This window comes from Anolis carolinensis, chromosome 1 (genome assembly GCF_035594765.1).
Source record: "Anolis carolinensis isolate JA03-04 chromosome 1, rAnoCar3.1.pri, whole genome shotgun sequence".
Taxonomy (NCBI): domain Eukaryota; kingdom Metazoa; phylum Chordata; class Lepidosauria; order Squamata; family Dactyloidae; genus Anolis; species Anolis carolinensis.
This window is the reverse complement of record NC_085841.1, coordinates 124166014-124184259: the sequence shown is the minus strand read 5'-3', so window position 1 is coordinate 124184259 and position 18246 is coordinate 124166014. Positions and strand designations below refer to the sequence as shown.

The following is an 18246-nucleotide window of genomic DNA, read 5'->3' as shown; positions in this document are numbered from 1 at the left end:
AAGCATGGTGGGCGATGGCAAACATGCCACGAGAGAGGGCAATGCATGTCCCTTCTGGCATGTATGTCATAGGGTGTCCCACTGTCATATAGAAATAATAGTGTTGACACGAAAGGTTTTGCTTAGGTACATTTGCAAACAGAACACAACAGAAAATGAATAGCATATTATTCTTCCAGAAAAAAACAACCAGTAAAACACAAAGTAATAATTATGCTACGGGACATAGCTTTATTTATTTGCTGGAGCATACTCTTATCAGAAGATACAGGGAATTGTCAAGAGTGGTTGGATTAGAAAAAACATACATTTAAAAGCATTACAGCCACTGAGGAGAAGGGATATATTTCCCACAGAGAGATTTTCCCTGTGGGCATTTTATTTACAGTGAATAACCCAAGCAAAGATTACATTTTCCCATAAAATCCATAAAAGAAATAGGGGATATTTTCTCAGATTTTCAATATCTAGTCACAGTAATGCTCTCCATGGCACAAAGTACCCTCATAATTAGTTAGGAAAGGCTTTGAGGAGTATTTTAAAAGCTCTGGGGAGTTTGAGAGCAATACACATATAAAAGAGTTAGGGAATCATGGATTTAGCATTTTCTAGATCTCAATCATAACTCCATTACTGGAAGATGTGAAGGTTTGGAAAAGATAGGAAATAACGGCTACACGTGGAACAGAAGTAGAGGGCATCTTATCCATCATCTTAGGGCAGGAATGGGGAATGTCTGGCCCATCAGCCCTATAAGATCAGTAAAATCATTTGATCTGGCTTGGTGGCCTCTGCAGCTGCCTTCTTCTCTCTCCCTCATTCATTCTCTCCTTGGGTGGTGCAAGCTGTGATCAGCCCTGGGAAATGGTTGGCCTGCTTGCCTTCTTCCTTCCATCGCCTGCTACTCCGCTTCTCTGGGGATATGGCCGCAGTTCGATAGATTCTCCTCTGACTGGCTGACTGGACATCCCCGTGCCTGCCTACTGCCTGGTGGCCACATTTCCCTTTCACCCTTTCTTCCAGGTTGCAATGCCACCCAAGAAGTTGCCAGGTGTTGTATGTCAGCCTGTTCAGCCTGTGATTGTGTCAATGATGGTCAGGATGAAGTTCATGATGGGAATGATGTTCATGTTGATATGCATAATGGAAATGGGGATGATGCTCCTGATTATGAGCTAGGCCCAGAGTTAAATTCAGAAGAGACGTCTGAGCAAGGTCACATATTATTGTATAACTTCCTCACTGTGAGAGCTGTTCAGCACTGAAATTCTCTGCCCGGAGTGTGGTTGAGGCTCCTTCTTTGGAGGCTTTTAAGCAGAAGCTGGATGGCCATCTGTCAGGGGTGCTTTCAATGTGATTTCCGGCAGGGGGTTGGACTGGATGGCCCATGAGGTTTCTTCCAATTCTGTGATTCTGAGATTCTGTAAGACCTTTCACCAATTTTCTCAGAGCAGCAGACTGAAAATGACGCTTTTCCAGGTGCTAGTGGAGAGGATAGTGAAACCTTGAAGAGAAAGCAGAGTTTTAGTAAACAGAGGCAGCACTTTCAGAATCTCAGACATTCTATTCATTTACAGCAAAAGAAAGATAACAACCTATTATCTAGTGGGAGAGTGAGAAAGAATGCTTTCCTGACAGTTTCAGCTTTTTGAAAGGGTTTATATTTATTCATGGGAGACTAATATTTCAGTCGAATCAATGTCTGTAATTTGTGCTGGCTTTGTTTCCAAGTGCTTCATGTTCCATGTATCAAGCTTTTTGCCAGGAAGTTTCCTGCTGTTTTGGTCTCTTGTTTTCATGAATCTTGCTTCATGGATTCCTATATACTAATGAACCTGGTTTCCTTCTAAAGGTTATGGATTATCTTGGATTTTGCATTTATACTGTTTTACTAATTTTTATTGCTTTGCTTACAAACTGCTTACTAATTTTGCCAACCTGGTGTGCTGTTTCAAGTCAAAGGGTTTCTACTCTGGAGTGTGACACCAGGGCTTCCAAAACCACGATCACAAGCCAAGCCCACCCAGATTCCCCACTCCTCCCCTGGTTCAAGGATAGCTTCCCTTCCCTGGGCCTCTCCCCCTTCCCAATGGCCAAGGCTCCCTCCCCGCCCCCGATAATTTTTAAGTTGACAGTTTTGTATAGCCCACAAATGATGTTATAAATACTTAGATGGTCCCACCCCTGCCTTAGGGAAATCGTCATCAACAACAACAACATTCTGCTCATGAAAAATAGAGCATGATGTTCCATACATAGTAGGTGATGAAAAATCAAATTCCTAAGATACAGTTCATTCCAGGCAGAGACCTATACACCCTTCCTTCATTCTTAGCCATCACAATAATCTGAAGAAAATCTTAATGACATCATAGACCAAACAGTAGTTGACAGAAAGATGTCAAGCCATAATGACCATCCTAACATACTTTACCCACATGCAAAGTATATACAAAATTATCAAGCTGTAACACAAATCCACAGTATAGTAACATGCCAACATAGGTCCAAATCACCTTCAGATCACCAATAAAATCTCATTCAGATACTGATAAGATTGGACCATAAGACCACACTTTATGCAGGTAAAATTTCATGGAGATATATATATATATATATATATATATATATATATATATATATATACATACACACATACATACATACATACATACATACATACATATATAAAATTTGTCTAATGAAAACTTAACTAAAATGTTAAGTGGACAGGGAGCGCAAGATACTTTAAAAACTAGTAATAAAAATGGAAGAGATATCATGATGTTCACAGGACAGATGAATTCAAAGTTCAGCTGTAGTAGTAAGCATGTTTGCTGATCACCATAGCTGGAGAACACAGCACACATCACAGCGCAGGAAATTAATTACGCCAAAACACTTTTGAGCTATAGCTGATTTTTGAAAGCAACACAGCGGTATTTCCTTCAATGTTTTCTCAGCCTATAATTTTTCCCAAATAATAATACAATCACATAAAACAGCAGGAAGTAAACTTTATAAAATATTGTTATTTCTTTTCAGCGACAAAGCATAATATTTCAGACTTTGGTGAGAATAGCAATACTGTGTCACTTGGTGTTAAATATAGGGTACTATTAAAAAGACTGTAATTCAGTATGGAAAAAAGTAAACAAGAAATAAATTAGTAGCAACCTACAAGTTAAAAATAATATTTGAGTTCCCTGTGAATCTAGAAACTAGGTTATTTACCATTGATATTGCCCAATCCCATGAATCATTATACTAGATATTGAATATTTATGACTCGGACAAAATACTGCTACACACACACACATATATATGATTTTCAAAGGTAGGAAAAAGGCAGAAAAAGTAGTAAAGATGAGAGAGAGAGTACTGCTGAATTGAATCTGAGTTCACATTTCATATTCTCAATTCATAACTTCAATATGATGAATGACAGAAAATATTAATTCGCCATAAAGTTAAGATTTCTACCAGCCAGTCTGCAACCAGGTATTTGGCTTATTGTGGAACCTCAGGTGCCTGATCAAGGAAAATGGGTTTTATTTTAATTTTAATTTTATTAATTAGATTAATAAATAAACACCACCTTCCTCCCAAAATGCAACTCATGGCAACTAACAATCCATGTTAAAACAAAACTGGTGAACAATTTTTTGTTCCTAACTATTATCACGCTGATTTCAGCTCTTGCAGACTCAAGGCCACAGCTATCTTAATTGGGCCTATCACCTTTAATGCAGTTTTTCTCCATTCCAGCTGCCTTCTACTTTACCAAGCATTATTGTCTTTTCTGGTGAGTCATGTATTTTGTCCACAGTATGACATTCTCAGTTTAGTCATCTTGGCTTCTAGGCAGAGTTCAGGCCTGATTTGACATGTAAGGTGAGATACAACCCTTTTTAAAACATAAAACAATCCTTTCAATTAAAACTATTTTTGAAATGTTTTTTAAAACACAGGAAATATAGATTACATATTAAAAACAACACACCAAATTGCATCTCCCTCTACCCCAATCCTGTTTAAAGAGGATCTTTGCTGGTGAAAAGAGAGTGTAATGGGAGACAACTCTTGGGAATTATTATTTATTTGTTTATTTACCTTATTTCTACCCCCAAGGGGACTCAAGGCAGCTTACATATGGCAGCCATTAGATGCCTTAAAATACAGTAGAGTCTCACTTATCCAAGCTAAACGGGCCGGCAGAAGCTTGGATAAGCGAATATCTTGGATAATAAGGAGGGATTAAGGAAAAGCCTATTAAACACCAAGTTAGATTATGATTTTACAAATTAAGCACCAAAACATCATGTTATACAACAAATTTGACAGAAAAAGTTGTTCAATACTCAGTAATGTTATGTTGTAATTACTGTATTTACGAATTTAGCATCAAAATATCATGATATATTGAAAACATTGACTATAAAAATGGTTTGGATAATCCAGAAGCTTGGATAAGTGAGGCTTGGATAAGTGAGACTCTACTGTACATACAAACAGAGACTTAAAATCAGTTAAATTTAAAATTAAAACATATTAAACATTTAAAACATTACATTCAATATTATCATCACATCATCTGAAAATCATAGTCCAAGGCTGTTCCATTGTCAATTATCCATAATTTCAATTGTATAGCCATGGAGCAGCCCCCAAACTGAATCTCTCCCATCTCCTTATAACCTGTAAGGTTAAATTCCAGTGAGGCCTAGTCCAGCCAAGACATTCTCCAGTAATGATTAACCCAGGGAAGACTAGCCTAGCTCAGCAGCTGTCATAAAGACCTAACTCCCAAGCCTCTCTCTATATGTAGATAAGAGAAAGGGTGTGGTAGGAAAACACTAATCTATTACTGTAGTGAGAGTTCCAAAGGCAGGCATGCTGCAAGACCTATGTGAATCCTTTTTGAACTTAAAATATTAAAGAGTAAAGTTTTCCCCTTGACTTTAAGTCTAGTCATGTCCGACTCTGGGGGTGGTGCTCATCTTTGGGCTTTGTCCGGCTTTGTCCGTAGATGCCTCCAAGGTCATGTGGCTGCCATGACTGCTTGGAGCGACTTTACCTTCCTGCTGGAGTGGTACTTATTGAACTAATCTCATTTGCATGTTTTCGAACCGAATGTTTTCGGTTGCCAGAAGCTGGGGCTAACAGTGGGAGCTCACCCCACTCCCCGGATTAGAACCACCAACCTCTCAGCCAGCAAGTTCAGCAGCTCAGCAGTTTAACCCACTGCAGGTTAGGTGGATATAAAACAATTTGGACAGTATGATGTTCCAATTGGAAAGGAGAAGCTAAACGAGGCATGTCTACACCAAACAGGTTAGCCCAGTGTCAGTCTAACCTTGAATCAGCCCCACATTCAGCACTAGAAAAAGCTTGAAAAGACATCTATGCAGAACTGTCACATTCTCCTTGCCACTGCTCCCAACCAGCCTTGGAGCAACTACTGGCTGCCACAGTTGCCTTTGCTGATATCAGAACATGATACCTGCACAACCTGCAAGAAGGAGAGGGCCAATCTCCCTCCCTCCTTTCTGCTAGTTGTGTTCTGACATCAGAGGAGAGGACTGCATTGCCAGACACTTTGAGCTCCATGGCCTTCTAGGAAAGGCAGCAGCAATGACACAGGCACAATCCATCTCCTTTGCCGGCATGGCTCAATGCAGTGAAGGGGCGATGACAGTGCTGTCTATCTGGAGAGGGGATTGGGTTGATTTGGACCCAGTCCCGTGGTCCAGCTACCCAAAGCCCCAGAATACTCCTCCAAAGTGGGGCAAAAACACCTCCCAGGATACTCATGGGAAGCCTCTGTGAATCACAAAAACTACCAGGATTTGTGGTGAGTACAAGGTTTTTTTGGTTCAAATAGACAATCCCTACATTAAGCAATGTAATTCCAGTACAAAATTCCTGTTCTTCCAACTGAATGCTCCCACTATTATTTGCAATTGAAAAAGTGTGTGGGTTGAGATTTGCAAGATCAGTTGTCTAACTATAGGTTACATGAGTCCCTCTGAACACATTGACTTACAAATGCATTGTAATTTAAACAGTTAAGCAATACATTTCAGCTCCCCGCTCTGGATTTTAAAGGGGAATTCATCATCACCACAGTGTTGACATTCACATAAGAACTTGGAAATAACCAGTTACAATGCATCTTTCATTTCTAACTAGTCTCCCTTTATTGCAATAAGCAATTTTTATTACAGTTGTAGTAAACAGAGAAATAATTTCACTTCTTCTGTGATCTAGCTGTATCTAGAAGAAAAGAAATGGAAAAGAAAAGAAATAAATGAAGAGGAGATTGGCTTCATCTCCTGGCACTTCCCATGAGCCTGGAGAAAACGATATCTGTTCTCATAAGAATCTGCCAGAAGTGCTGGCTGAGTGCAGTGTGGGAGATTAATGTTTGTCCAGATCAAGGCACTTGGAACTTCGGAAGCAGAGCACACAACAGAGACAGGCTCACTTTTTCCAGCAGCTTAGAGATAAGGAAAGGAAGAGCAGGTGTGTGAGGAATGTTGTCATGGGAGGGACTGGGGCCTTTTAAGTGGTTTTCAGCTGGTACAATCCTTTGTGAGAGCAACGCTGCATTCAGGTGAACAGCTCTCTGTTCCTGGTCCTATGTTTTTGGGATTCAATATTCAGGTTTCTAAGTTTGTTCTGTTTCTCGGTTCATGTGTGACATAGGTTGCCTGACTTGGATTCATGCTATCATGTTTATGGATATATCTGTGTACTGCCTGTTGAGACTACATTTGAAAGGATTTTGTAATCTTGGCTATCTTGGAAATAACTCTTTGAACTTTGATTCTCCTTTTTTAGATTTACTTATTTTTATATACTCTTCTCCGAATAAACTTTTACTTGCTGGATTATCTGGGCAGAGTGTGGTTTGTGGTGAAAAGTTGTTTCAGGGCTCTAGTGCCAACAGGGGGAAAGAATGGTATGGAAGGGGAAAATAAGGGACATAAAGAGGAAAGAAGAGAGAGACAGAGATACAAAGAAAGAAGGGAAGGGAGAAAAAAGAGAAGGAAGAGAGAAAGAAGGTAAAAGAAGGGAAGGGGGAAGTGAAGAAAGGTGGAAAGAAAGGAGGGAAAGGAGAAATAAGGTACGAAGTATGGGATGGAAGGGGAGAAGGAGGGAAGAAAAAGAGATGGAAGAGGAAGAAAGGAAGAAAATGATAAAGAAAGGAAGAAAGGTGGAAAGAAAGTAGGAAGAAAGAAGGGAAGGGGAAAGGAAAGAAAAAAGAGGGTAAGGAAAAAAGAAAGGGGGAGAGGAGAAGGGAAGGAAATGAGAAAGAAGAGAGAGAAGAAGCGGAAAAGAGGGAAGGAAAAGAGAAAGAAGGAAAGAAAATAGAAAGACGGGAAAGAAATTAGGAGATTCCTCTCTTCAGGAGACGAAGCCAATGGCCCCCCTTCCTTCTGCCACCAGGCCAGCCATCCTCCTCTCTCTCTCTGTCTCTCTCTCTCTGTCTCTCTCTCTCTGTCTCTCTCTCTCTCTCTCTCTCTCATGACAGAATTAGCCATTTTGCCCATTTTTCTAATCAAAAAAATCACTTGTCAACCAGCTTGGAAAGCATCTGAAAATATAACCCCTTAAAACACTTTTAAAACACCAAGATATCTCTACCCTACATTTGAAGCCTACATCATGTCATGAGTACAGTCAATTGCAGTTTCTTAAGTGGACGGCTCAGTAGAATTCAATGCATGTGATGAAGTTGGAAGACTACTTTACCTTCCCTGAAATTATGGAAAATCAAAGTAAACATACCAGATCCAGTTGGTGCAAACACAATGGAAAAAGAGTGAGCTAAACCACTGCAACAAAGTTCCTCTCGACTATTGCAATATGGTATCCAAACATAGTGGACAGGTTTAGAAATGTGCCACTAGGAATAAAGCTTATTTTTATTTACTTTTTACTTCTGTGGTTCTTCATGTTGACATTTACCTTTAGGCGGGAGGAGGGAGACCGCAGCAAAATAAGCCAGTGGGGGGGGGGGGGGGGAGCCAGTAAGTCAGTGAGCTACAATGATTTTGTTCACTCTTTCCTCACTGTGTTCTAATTTATTTGGAATTTAGCAATGCTATCACTGGGCCTTTAAAAAAAGATTTTTAAAACAATAGTACAAAGAAATCAAACAAAAATGTAATGCGGGAGGAAGGAAAGAGAAAAGAAGAATATCCCACCTAAGGGTAAATAGAATATGAATTTTGGTTAGGAGCAAACACATTCATCTACACAAACTGATATTAATATAACCTGACCAGATTGCAAAAATGCTTGCCTTTATACATTTCATGTATACTCATCTATAAGTCTAATTTAATCAAACAACAAAAAAATGTCAGTGTGAGTTCTGCACTCTTATGAGTAGCGTGGCAAGACAACAGCTTGGTCCATTCTAAAAGAATCACCAGCTTTCTTTCCTGTCTCTGCCATGGGGCTGCTTCTGGCCTTTTTGACTGCCTGGGTGGGGAAATGATGGTAGTGCTTGCCCAGGGCATCTGATCCCTTTAGTCGGCATCGGTGCTTTTCCCTCTTTGCAGAATTATCCTTGACTTATCCACAGGTCAAAATCCATAATTTTGTCCTCAGAACCTGCCCTTAGTTTATACATGAGGTTGGCTTATACATGAGTATAAATGGTAATTGGTGTCTATGAAATACACAGTTGTGCATAGCCATAACCAGGTCATGTTAAATACCAGTTGTCCTAGAAATGCAGAACAGCTGGTGTGAGAGAATTGGCTGTCTGCAAGGACGTTGCCCAGGGGACGCCCAAATATTTTTGATGTGCTCAGTGGGTTAAACCCTTGTGCCAGCAGGACTGTTGATTTGAAGGTTGGGTTGCTAACCTGAAGGTTGGCGGTTCTAATCCAAACCGGGGAGATCGTGGATGAGCTCCCTCTATCAGCTCCAGCTCCATGTGGGAACATAAGAGAACCCTCCCACAAGGATGGTAAACATGACACTGGCAGTGTTGATCCTTAAGAATCATTCTTTGAACTAATACTTCCAAATGCTTGATATGTAAGTGTGATGTTAAGCAGTTCTAAATCTTCAATACAGTGTGTATATATATTAAAGAAAACTCAGTTGAACTCAATCAAACAGCTCTAAGTAAGCATAAAAGATCAAATCCAAAACCCTAACAGTAATTGTTGAACAGTTGAAACAGTTTTTTTTAATTAGAATACATCACTGAAATCTTTGTGGCATGAAGTGTGCATAGATTATGTGCATGAACAATATTCACTGAATTCAACCATAAATCCTAATCAATTTTCTAGGTGCCACTAGTACCCACCAAGCCTTTACAGAGAACATACAAAAATCACAGACATTGTTACCGACATGCTCCCTTTCATAGGAAGGAGAATTGCACATCACGTAAAGACTCAGCTTTGTTTTCTACAGGCCCCCATATTTACTTGTAAAGGGGTCAAATGAGATCTTAAGGAGAATATACACTTCCTAAAACAGGACTAAGGAAAGGGTACCTAGGACTTTATTTTTCAAAGCAATTCCTTGCATTTAAATATCCCGGGGGGGGGGGAGGGGGTGTTCCTTGATTTGGATAAATGTTTGTCCATCCAAGGCCTTTTTCAGGCCAGGAGATGCCTGCTTTCCAATAGAAAGAGACCTAAAAGAATTGATACTGGATATTTTCAATTGTTTCCCAATTTTTAAAGAATCCCCTCTTTGCCCTAAAATGGCCCAGAAAGCGAGAAACATAATGGCATTGCCTTTCACATGAAAAGGGATCATGAGACATCTGTGGACAAAACAAATACAGAAAGTATAGGATGTAGCTCTCCAAGGTACCCAAGGAAAATGCAGTCCACAGATCCAAACTCCTATAACAAACCATTTTTTTTCTCCCACAATGGCATTTCCTCAGAGATACTGCACATGCCCCAGCAGTCAGACTTACAGACAATTTTGTGTGCATCTACATAGTAGAATGAATGCAGTTCACCACCAGTTTAACTGCCATGGCTCGATACAATGGAGTCCTGGGAGATTTAGCCTTCTTTGCCAAAGAATGCTGGTTACAAATCCCAGGATTCCAATTTATTGACCTTTGCCAGTTACAGTGGTGTAAACTACATTAATTCTACAGTGTAGAAGCATTCTTAGTCTACCTTATGATAGCAATCAAACAACAAAACAAGTCAAATGCAAGATACATAGATAAGGACAACCTTGTGCAGTACAGATCTTTCACCCACTCAAAGAAGCACTTCCTCTACAAAATCTGTTAAATTTATCATCTAGTTTGAGACACAAGAGGAGAAGAGGCATAACAGTAATGTCTTGTGCTAGTGGGAAACCAAGGGATCCAGCTATTTCCTCAACCGTTCACTTTCTCCCTCGGTGTTTGGGAGCCTGCACCGGGGAAGCATCCAGGCATGTTTCAGCCCTTTTTTTGCAATGAATATTTCATACAGTGAAAATTTCTTGCCAAAGAATGTTCAAATGCATGCACAGTTGATTATGTAAGTTAGATATTATATTAATTGGGAGAGGAATTGAGAACAAAGGAGTCAGTATAAAATCAGTGTGTCTTGCTTTGTGTTCTGGAGGTAATTTGGTTTTGGCTCTGATTGGCTGCCAAGTACAGTGAATTCTAGAAAGGGTGGCAGGCCTAACAGCGAGTGCCCCGACACAAGGCAAGCAATGTTCTGTCTAACAATTCACAGAAAGGATCTCCCAGCAGAATTGAAAAAAATATGTCAGGCAAAGTTTTTGATCACAAATTGCTATAGTCTCACCAGCTAAAATCTAGCAGCTTTTGAAAAGCAATACAGTGCAACCCCCATATCAATCGGGTTGGTCCTCACTGTTTCATCTATCCACATCTGACAAAATATGTCCTCTTTGGGCATTTTCCTAGGTCCTCCCACACAACTCTACGGTGCACTTCAGCCTGAAGTCATTCGTTTCACAGGGATTGCTATCACTCGCAGTTTCTTGTATCCATACTAAGTCCTAGGATATATCTCTTGTGGATAGCTTCATTTGCTGAACAATGAGGAAACTTGGATTGAGATAGCTACTTCATTTGTGCTCCAGGATCTGAGTATTCACAATGAATTTTTATTGCCTTTTTCTGAGAAAACACCGCATTATATCACAAGCAGTTTCAAAAATTGAAATTCTATGTGCAGTTAACCTGAGGAACCTTCACTAAGCACAATACAGTATACACCTGAGTAAATATGCATAGCACTGTGAACCTTCTCTTTTTGCCTGAGAATTTTTAACATGGTCCCTATATAAAATTTGTATAGAAACCAAACATTAATAACAATAAACCATCCTTTGCAAGGCTTGCTGAACAGGCTGATTTTCCTTTTTGTGGAGTACAGCTGAAGCATTTTCTGCAGAGTCCACTGTAAACACTGCAGCTTGCTACTAACAGATTTGTGTAATTGGAGACCCCATTTCGAGTCAGGACTCACACTTTAAGAAGCTGTGCTCTAGAAGATGTGAGGACATTTCAAGGCATTCTCCCTATCCCAGGGATAGGGAAAAAACTTTTTAAAAAGAAACTACTTCCTGATTTGGAAAGAAAAATCTCTCCTCGGCCTAAAAGGCCTTACAGGGAGGACTTTAAAATAAGATGGCAATGCCCCCTTGCAATGTCTAGGGCATTGGGGGCATTTGAGAATGAACAATTTGGGTTTTTCCCCCTGTGGAAAATGCAGTGAGGGAATGCAGTCCTTTAAAGGTCTCCTCATGGATTAACATGACTCTTAGGCTGGATCTACACTACCATATAATCCAGTTTTAGAATGCAGATTAGCAGTAATGGCATTGAACTGGATTATATGAGTCTACACTGCCGTATAATCCAGTTCAATACAGTTAACCTGCCTTCTGAAACTGGATTATATGGCAATGTAGATCCAACCTTAGGGCCCTTCCACACTGCCCCTTTATCCCAGGATCTGATCCCAGATTATGTGTTTATCCCACGTTATCTGGCAGTGGGGACTCATATATTCCTGTTTAAAGCAGATAATCTGTGATCCAGTCCTGGGATAAAGGGCAGTGTGGAAGGGCCCTAAGCCTTCCACAGTTGCCAACTTCCACCGTAAATGAAAGACTCTTGGGCATATGTAACAAGGAGCTACTGAGTTTATTCAACTAGTTACACTATGCTTTGGATCTAGGCTTGCAAGTATATATATTAAAGCCTCTGACCCCTCCCCACCTCACTGCCATCTCCTATCCTCAATAATGCAGAAAAACTCAATTCAACAGAAAGATACACTCAAAAGTCCAGTCCTAGGAATCCAGATGTTATAACTGAAAGAACAACATGGACACATTTCCTGATCAGTCTTTTACAAGGGTAAAAGATCTGTGCTCTTTTATTGTGTTCAGTGAGACATAAATCACTGAATAAATGGAGGCTCAATTTCTAGGAAGTGTTCTTGGCATTATAACCTAAGAATCACTCAAGGCGCTTCTTAATAATTGATCAGTTTTGGAAGACAGATGAATTTTACAGATTGAGCACTGAGTATTTAAATATCCCAGGTGTGTCAGGTGAAAAGGCTACAGCATTATGTTTCACACACATTACTACTTTAGGTATTTGGAAATATTTTTCCAGTACGGAGTGCTGTGTGTACTTACAGATTCAAGCTTTGAGACTCTACTATACTATGTGTATATATAGGAATCTCCATTTGAACACAGTAGGGCATACCTTTGAGTTCAAAAGGCACAGGGTTGCATTTTAAATACCCAGAGGGTCGGCAAAAATAACATCCTTGAGCACAATATGAGACTACTAAATAACCACTGCTTACAGCCCTTTCACACCTCTGTGGCAACATCAAATAAATGTGCCCCTATCTTTTCATTCTTTGTCCATGCCTTGAACTGAATACAGAAGTACATGGTGGTAATGTAAGTGTATTGAGGAAAAGAGCAGGGAAAAGTCAAGACCTTGTTGCTACTAAGCCCAGCAAGGGGAGAAATAGATGTAATATTCCAAAAAGAAACTAAGGAAAGAAATGCGTGGAACTGACAACAGGAGACATGTAGAAAGAGAGGGGAAAAATGGAGACCAAGAGAAAAAGGCCTTTATATCAGTGATGCAGAGAATACGTCAACATGGGTGCATCTACACTGTAGAATGAGTGCAATCTGACCCCAATGCTGTGAAATCCTGGGATTTATAGTTCGGTGAGGCACTAGCACTCTTTGGCAGAGAAGACTCAAGACCTCCTAAAACTACATTTCCCATGATTCTATAGCTTTGACCCATGCTAGTTAATGTGATGTAATTCTACAGTATTGATTCAGCCTTAGACAAGCAAAACAAAAATATGGGTATGACAGAGGCCAAACTACTGCAAATGATTGAAAAAGAAGAATACTTGCCTTGAAATCGAGCAAAATAGGAGCGGTAATAATGGCTTTATCTACATTGACTATTTAATGAGGTTTCAGACTAGTATGGAAGAAAGTGGTTTTGCTGTCCAAGAACTGACATGCAGATGATTACACTGGACATCCTGGAAGCAGTTTGAGACCCTGATGGTGATTAGACAACCACAGAGCGCTGATGCACATTAAGGGTTTTCTTTTGCATGCTTTTGTGGAAATTTGTTGCCTGGATGCCACAGTTAGAGCTAGCTCTGAAATGCATTAAATCAACCTGCTGTTAGGATTTCTGGGAGTTGAAGGCCAAAACATCTGGGGCCCCACAGGTTGAGAACCACTGGTCAATGGTATCAGGTTTGAAAGACCTCTGGTAAAGAAGAAGCAGTGCCTTCTGGGGCACTGACACAGTAGAATAAAGACTAAACAGCATTGCAACGAGCATTACCTCCCATTAACTGTAAGAATCAACCCTCTTAAGGTCATATATTTTTAAAGGCTATAAACTTTATCTGAGTTCTGCACACAGTAAAGGATTATAAAAACATATTCTTTAATATAATCTTGATACAAGCACTGAAGATCACAGCGTGTATATAAATAGAGCATACATTATAAAGCACTCCAGTCCCAATTAACAGCTCAGACTATGCAGAATTTAGGGCACTTAATCCCACTGAAATCAAGACACTTCTGCATATAAGAGGTGGTATAGAATGGTGCTGTAAACTCCTTGAATAAAAAAGAATAATCTCCCACCCCACTTCCTCCACAACTGAGTTCCTAAGCTTCCTGCATAGGGAGAAGGAGAGCTACGGCCAAGAAATTCAGCACTCTTTCTTTGTGCTCTATATGCTCTTCTGTTTTTGTCTGGCTACTGGGAGTTTTCTGCTTCTATTACTTATTAACTGGTTTTACCATGTGTTATGGACTGAAAGTCTCTAGATATTGTCTAGACGTCCAGGTTCAACTTCAGGTTGAAACCAGGGTATTGGACCAGTATAGACAAACCTACCGTTCTGCTTCTTGATTTTTTAAAAAATGTATCACACTGAGAACACAAATCAGAAGCCTAACAATGAGTGTGTAGGAGAAGGAATGTGTTTTACCATCTAACTCAGTGGTTCTCAACCTGTGGGTCCCCAGATGTTTTGGCCTTCAGCTCCCAGAAATCCTAACAGCTGGTAAACTGGCTGGGATTTCTGGAGTTGTAGGCCAAAATCTCCTGGGGACCCACAGGTTGAGAAACACTGATAACTATTGACACTCACAAAAGAACAGGAAAGGAAAGAACAAGATTAAGTTGGGCTACTTATAGTGAGAAAAGAAAAGATTAGGAATAAAAGGACAAACACTCAGTCCCCTTCCACACAGCTGAATTTAAATCCCACATTATCTGCTTTGAACTGGAATATATGGCAGTATGGACACAGATAACCCAATGGGATATTGTGGGATTTTCTGCCTTGATATTCTGAGTTATAGGGCTGTATAGAAGGGCTCTCAGAAAAACCAAGCTCAGACAACCACAGGTGTTTCAGCTAGCTGCTACTAACTGCTAAATCAGGTAAATAAATGATGGAACACAGGAGATAATTGGCTATATAATTTCAGTGACTTCACTCACTTCTCCTCATAAATACTGTGACTGGAGACTGCTTATGGGATTATAACCCCATATTGTATATTATAACCATAAACAAGGAATGCACAACCTGACCTTTCCTTCTGAAGAATGCCACCTTGTCATTTTCCTTATACAGTTGTTTTTGAGACACATGTGGCTCCCCTATCCTATTGTTGATGTCCAAACCTCCAGTCTCAATTACTTCAGTCTGTGCCACTCCATTCCAGAATTGGATTAGGACTATCACGATTTCGTTGGAATAATCAAGATCCAATCTGAATCTTGCACGAATCAGTGCTAATGGGTCTAGTTCTGTTTTGGCTTTGGAAAAATCTGTTGCATGGTTTTACAATGGAATTAACCCCACTGAATATGTGAGAAAGTACTTTCAAGGAAACATCTGTAGGACTGGGTTGTTAAACGTTGTAACTTTATAGCAGGCAGCCTTTCAGGTATTATCAAACTGCAACTTTTATCAACTGAAGCCAGCATAGACAATGGTAATGCTGTGGGCACTTGAATTTAGCAGCATCTGGAGTGCCATGCAATCCTCACTCCTGTTTATAATAACTGTATGGAAAGATCCTTCTTGTCCCTTGTCTAAAATGGAAAAAATGTACTTGGTCAACACAATATCACTGACCCATTTAAAGATCTGCAAGTAGGTCTTTAAATTAATTGGCACAGATTTGTGTCTGAATTGTCTTTGCTAGAGTACTTTAGTACACAATTCCCTCTGAAAAGAAAACAAAGTAGACAGAGAAAGACAGATTTAATTCAGTTACTGTATTTCAGCATAGGAGATAGTAGTTCACACAATAACTTGACCTACTTCACATTCCATTTATCATCTGTTCTTTGTATTGTAATACTGGAGGCTAGAACACACAGTACTCCCTTCCCTGCTTTTTTAAAGTGCTAAATTAGAAAGTGTTTTACTAGGAGGGATTTTGGCAGGATAACTGAGAAGAACAGCAACCTTGTGGGGGAAAGAAAGCATGCTTTTTCTAATTCATCATTTCTTGGATTTTAAAAAACATAGCTTCAACTCAAAAGCCAGAGAAAATTAATTTAAATGCAAATACATTGCTTATTATTTGCTATTTCTAAAGTAATGTGTGTTACCTTTTAGTAACACTTTATACCATTTGAGGTGGGGTGGTCTTACCTTAATTGTACAAGATAGCTGGTGAAGTTTTGTTTTTAATTTTAAAAATTTCATATGAAGGTACCAAAGTTCCCACTACTCACAGTAGAAAAACTGGGATCAGATCCTGGGATGTAGGGCCTGTCTGGAAGGGCCCAGAGTGGTTCAGAGTACAGAACCAGGTCAATGTGACAGCAGTCATAGGATGACTTGATGTGATGTCTGCCTAAACTTCAGCTCAACAATCCTGGGGCCATCTCTCAGAAAAAGTAACATTCCTCAGCTGTATTCATTGCAACATAAAACCCTATGGCACTCACTAGATCAGTATTTTAATAGGATAGGGATCCTTCATTCATATAGACATAGTAATACATTTGTCTGGTAGAAGGAATAGATTAACTCGTTTTTCCCTAAAATTGGTGGAACCATTGAATGAAATGACCACTATGAGACTTGAGATGGTTTGGATGAGGTGCCAATAACTGTGCTGAGGGCTCTCTTATGTTGTGTCTTATTTTCCATTAGTAATTTTTTCATCTTAAACACATTCTGAAGTTGCTTGACCCCATATGTTATATTGTTCATCTGTAAAATGTTAGAGCGTATGTAGGTGATATAATTAGAATCTGTGGGTTTTTAAAAAAAAGCAATTTAAAGCCTACCTGCTCACAAAGAGCCTGGAGTAACTTATGTAATATATACAATGCAATACACAAAAACCAATAAAATGATTTTTAATTATAGGTATTTAATAAAATAAAGCTGCTGGGAGATAAACATTTCATGTATCTGATGCTTGTACAATGAATAAATATTCAACTGAAAGTGAGGAGTATAATAAGATATCTAGTGGGAGGGCATTCTATAGCTTAGCTAGACTTAGAGATGCAAAGGTCTGGGGGGAAAGCTTGGAAAATTCAGGAGAAAAAGAACATATTCCCTACTACCCACATAAGACAAACTGGGTAACTTTGAAGAGCATAGGAAAAAACTCCTCTCGTGACGTTTTTTTCTTTTGGAATGAGAAAAATGCTTTTTAAGACAAGAGATTACTTGCCCAAAATACTTGGAACTGCATGCCATAGAAATGTGTATGTAAGGCAATCTGCAGAGAGGAATAATATGTAGCCTAAGATATACACAGTGCTCAAATTCATGGTACATTTTACCTCTTAATGGGTGCTAGCATATGGGCAATTATTTGGTGCTATTTTTAATAAAATTAAACTTTTTTATCTAAATATGCTGCTGACCTAGTTCTTAGCACTGTCACTGCATCAGGCAGATTCTGCTTAAATAATATGTCTGATTTTGTTTATCAGAAAATATGCAGTTCCCCTTTCCATTCCCCCCATTTTTCAGATGTCAAAAACTAAGATGCATATATTGGATGTATTTCAGAAGAATCAGCTCTCTTTGGTATTGGATATAATCACAATTTTCCCTGAATAAAACTAAACATTTTATATTGGTTAAATTTCTAAAATACACTAAATAAGGCAATGTCTCTAAAGCAATAAAATAATTTTCAGCAGTAAAGCAGGTAAATATACTTCAACTAAGTATTTCAAATATTTTGTTAATTGCTTTTTCCTGAAAAAATGGGGAGGAGAAAATTTCTTTTTGGAAGCTTGATATCTCCAGCTAGAGTGCCTTCATCTAGAACAGTGGTTCTTAACCTGGCATCCCCAGATGTTTTTGGCCTTCAATTCCCAGAAATCCTAACAGCTAGTAAACTGACTGGGATTTCTGGGAGTTGTAGGCCAAAAACATCTGGAGACCCCAGGTTGAGGACCACTGATCTAGAACACTGCTTTAAATGGTAGGTTCCACCCCCAAATAGCCCACCCTTAGTTTAATGTTCAGGCCATGAAAATTTTGGCAACAAAAAAGGTTTCTGAATGCCACCCGTTTATATGAATCGGTTAGTCACAATGTGCAGTGTTTACAATGGACTCTGCAGTAAAATCCTTGAGTTGTACTCCACAAAGAGAAAAATCAGCTTGTTTAGCAAGCTTTGCAAATGCTGATTTATTACCAG

At 39.3% G+C, this 18246-nt stretch overlaps 1 long non-coding RNA gene across 1 annotated transcript in view; it reads right to left on the bottom strand.

Annotated features, from left to right (window-relative positions):
* Window positions 1–208: 208 nt before the first annotated feature.
* LOC134299375 (uncharacterized) overlaps window positions 209–18246 on the bottom strand; it is a 35124-nt gene continuing 17086 nt past the window's right edge. The window contains exon 2 of the long non-coding RNA XR_010006566.1: window positions 209–1504. This is a non-coding gene — a long non-coding RNA (uncharacterized LOC134299375). The remainder of the gene's footprint in view (window positions 1505–18246) is intronic.